Source organism: Palaemon carinicauda, unplaced genomic scaffold (genome assembly GCF_036898095.1).
Source record: "Palaemon carinicauda isolate YSFRI2023 unplaced genomic scaffold, ASM3689809v2 scaffold131, whole genome shotgun sequence".
In the NCBI taxonomy this organism is placed as follows: domain Eukaryota; kingdom Metazoa; phylum Arthropoda; class Malacostraca; order Decapoda; family Palaemonidae; genus Palaemon; species Palaemon carinicauda.
This window is the reverse complement of record NW_027168827.1, coordinates 155553-159571: the sequence shown is the minus strand read 5'-3', so window position 1 is coordinate 159571 and position 4019 is coordinate 155553. Positions and strand designations below refer to the sequence as shown.

The window sequence follows — 4019 nt, the reverse complement described above, 5'->3', positions numbered from 1 at the left end:
GAGGAGAATCTTCATTAAAATATTAAATATTTGGTTTCACGTTCATTTCCACAATTGCTCTTCTCAAATATTTCAATCTGCATTGGTCCCTCTGGAGAGAGAGTTTCTCGTCAAATCATTTTACAGTATTCTTAGTACAGTACTGTATTCAGGTTTCACAAGAATAAAGTTGAGTTGTTCCAACACAGAGACTTACCTCGAAACCCTTTCTTAGGAGTTACCTTTAACCTCCTCTCAAACGACCAGAGTTTTGTGTAGTTTACCCTACTCCCATATTCTATAGTGGTAGGCCTAGCGGGGGAAAACGTGCCCTGAGGGCAAACCAAGGTAGGCCAGCTGCTTCCCAGGTCGCACCTCTTCAGTAAGTTTTCTGGTCGTGTCGTGTTATCACACGCTGCTCCTCAGTTCTCAGTGCGACCCCCTTTGTGTTCATCACCACGTGGTTACCACATGGTCTTTAGTATCTTTCCGCGCGATTAGTGCTATTGCTGTGTGCTTTTACCTTCATTCCTTGTGCTTTTATTGGTGTTTAGTGCTTTTCTTTCTTTCGTGCTTGTGTCTAGTGGACTTTGTGATTGTGTGCTATGGAGCATGCTCGCCGTTGTCCTGGGCTTAGAGCCGGGAAATCGTGTTGGGCTTTTTTGTCGAAGACCGATGAGGATCCCCATTCTTTGTGTTCCTCGTGTAGAGGTAAAGTGTGTTCGCCTTCGGACACGTGTTCGGAATGTGCTGGATGGAGTGAGGTCCAATGGGTCAAATTTGGGACCAAGAAAACGAAGGCTACGAAGCGGTCTCCAAGGAAAACAAGTTTGTCTTCCCCTGCGACTTCTGCGGGCGAGGGATCAGGTAGAGTTCCTTCTTCTTCCCCTACCCAGAGTAGGGGACGAGGTAAGTCGGTGAAAGGGAAAAAGTTGGTGCCTCTTTCCCAGGGGATTGATGTTGCGGGTGATGCTTCTGTTTTCATGGCGGATCAGGCGCCTGTAAGTGTGTGTAATGGGGGTCCCAGGGACGTTGCTCTCGTACGTGGGGAGCGTGTCTCGGGGGAGGACCCCATATGGAAAAATAATGTGCCTTTTTCGTCGCCAGATTCTTGGGTGGATGTTTCAGGTGCTTCGGCTGCGGAAGGTGCCGCCGGTAGAGAGGATTCCCCGCAAGAAGATCCGCTGGCTTGGGGTGTGCCAGGGACTCCGTTGAGGTCTCCGTTGGATATGGAGGAGGACCTGAGCGAGTCCTTCCCTTTCATGGCTCGTCCGTCGTCGTTGATGCCGCCTGCTTCAGCAGTTCCGGAGAGGTTTTTGCAACCTTCTACGTCCGGAGTACAACGTAGATCCAAGAAGCCGCCATCCGGTACGCAGTCGAGGTTCACGTGCAAGTCAGACTCGTCGGTGAAAGATTCATCGGGCTCGTCGGGTGAAGAACGTAGGAGGAAGAGAGATCAATCCGTGAGGAGGAGCTCCACTTCGAGGTCACCCACAGGATCTAGGGATAGGAGAGGAAGATCTCGTTCGCCTCCAAGTAAGAGCAGGAGACCTAGTTCTCCTCAGGGAACATGGGTCTTTGTACCCAACAACAAGCTGAGGGACCTTACAAAGACCTCAAGCTTGATAGCCAAGCGAGCAGGAGACAGTCCTAGAAGGGCCTCCAGTAACCTCGACATGGCGTCAGCCGATGAGCGGAGGGCCTCGTCTTGTAGGCATAAGTCCCGTCCTAGTACCACTCAATCCGCCCAGCGGAGGGAGTCGTCTCCTAGGACGGGCAGCCTCGACAGGTCTCCCCATTGAGATGAGAGACGAGTGCGCGCTCCTCCGTCGAACAATTTCACGGAGGAGCCCGTCCCTTCGTCGAGGCCTTTGAAGAGGACGGAGCCTTCCGTCGACAAGGATAGGAAGAACCGAGTGTCCCGTCCAAGCGGAGGTGCCTGTGATCACTCCTCTCCCCAGCGTAGGACGGAGGAAGCGGACGACGAGACTATGCTGCCGACGGAGGACTCCGCATATAGGAGGGTGATCTTCTTGATCAGGGGCTACAATAATTTAGTGGAGCCCATCCCACAAGAAGAGGAAGTTTGGACCTCCGGGTTGAACAAGTTTTTGGCAGCACCCGCACAGAAGAAGTCCTCTCTAGCCCTTCCGGAGGCCAGAGACGTAGGGGTAGGCCGAACGCACATCGATAAGGTCATAGCCCGAAATGGTGACTCAGGTAAAGGCTATAATGCGGCTAAACTCTTGCAGGGACTTAAGTCCCAAAGCAAGTATTATGCTTTGGAAGGAAGACCGCACGGGGCAACCAAGATGGGGGAGGTTCTGGACATCTTATGCCAGGGCTTCTCTGACGAAAGGGCGTCATCGGCACCCACCTTCTTCTCCCAGTCCGAGTCCGTGATGATGGAGGAGATGTCGAACGACCTGGTCAACGTCGCTTCGTGGTTGGATTGGTGGGCCACCACCTTAGTGGGCACTCAGATTCCAACAGACTCGATGGAGCCGGCCAAACGTGAGGTGTTGAACGAGTTGTTGGGATCAGGTAGCCGTGCCCTGAAATTTCTGACGTTCCAGTCCTTGGCTCTCTCTGCGAACTGGGTACTGAGGAGAAGAGATGCAATGGTTAAGAATCTGTCAGTGAAAATCCCCGACAGGGAAGTTAGAGCCCTGCGGAACATCTCTGTATGGGAGGAACATCTTATCCCCACAAAGAAGGCAGAAGAGCTTGCGGAGAAGTTGACTAAAAAGAGGGAACTCGCCGTGCATAAGCCACAGTCGGCGAGACGACCTGTCTTTAGGAGACCTGTAGCAGAAGCGCCTACGTCTTCGAGATCTGCCCCAACGCAAGGAAGGCGCGAACCTTCCTCAGGACAATGGTCCCAATCAGTGAATCCCTCCCGAAGGGGATCTGCTTCAACTCCTCCAACCTACAGGAGTGCTTACTCATCCTCCAGAAGAGGCCGGTCATTCCGTAGGAGATAAGGTGAGAGGCCCCCCTCCCCTGCCCAAGCCTCAGGTAGGGGAATGCCTCAGACTCTCTTCGCAAGCATGGAAGCTCCACGGAGCAGATCCGTGGACAGTAACTGTAGTGAAGGAGGGTTACAGGATTCAATTTCTGGAGGACCTGCCTCCGCTGATTCCAGCAAGTCAGGCGGACTTGTTGGTTCCAAAGGACCCGTTGAAAAGGGCGGCATTGGACGAAGAAGTCTCCACGATGTTGCAGAAAGGAGCCTTGGAGACAGTGAATTTTCCGGGTCCAGGATTCTACAGTCGCCTGTTCTTGGTGGAAAAAGCGACAGGAGGGTGGAGACCAGTAATAGACCTGTCAGCCCTCAACAAGTATATTCGGAAGACTTCCTTCAAAATGGACACCCCAAGAACAGTCATGGCGTCCTTGAGGGAGGGAGACTTTATGATTTCCATAGACCTCAAGGACGCCTATTTCCAGTTTCCTATTCATCCAGCAAGCAGGAAGTTTCTCCGGGTGAAGTGGGGAGCCCAGATGTTGCAATTCAAGGCCCTGTGCTTCAGACTTTCCACGGCACCCCAGGTATTCACGAGGATGTTTATGACGGTCTCCGTATGGGCCCACGAACGGGGGATTTGTCCAATTCGATACCTGGACGACTGGTTAATCCTTTCTTCCTCAAAGGAAGTCTTGAAGTAACAGGGCGCAGACCTTCTGCAACTATGCAAAAATCTGGGCATCACAGTCAACATGGAAAAATCTCAGTTGACCCCGACCAACAAGATGACTTACTTGGGGATAGTTCTAGATTCATTACAGCTCAAGGATTTTCCATCAATAGACAGGCTGAACAACCTGGACCAAGTTCTCCTTCCCTTCCTACTAGGACATCCCAGAAGAGCGAAGGATTGGCAGAGGTTGGTAGGACATCTGGTGTCCTTAGAGAAGCTTGTTCCACACGGAAGGCAGAACCTAAGAATAATTCAATGGAACCTAAAGGAGAATTGGAACCAGAGAAGTTCCCCAGACAAGATTGTGCCAGTTCTGCAGGAAACCAAGCAAGCTCTAGA

General features: G+C 51.9%; 1 protein-coding gene across 12 annotated transcripts in view; it reads left to right on the top strand.

Moving 5' to 3' along the window:
- LOC137635499 (zinc finger protein 480-like) overlaps nucleotides 1–4019 on the top strand; it is a 136950-nt gene that overhangs the window by 50998 nt on the left and 81933 nt on the right. The gene's annotated exons all lie outside the window — the stretch shown is intronic.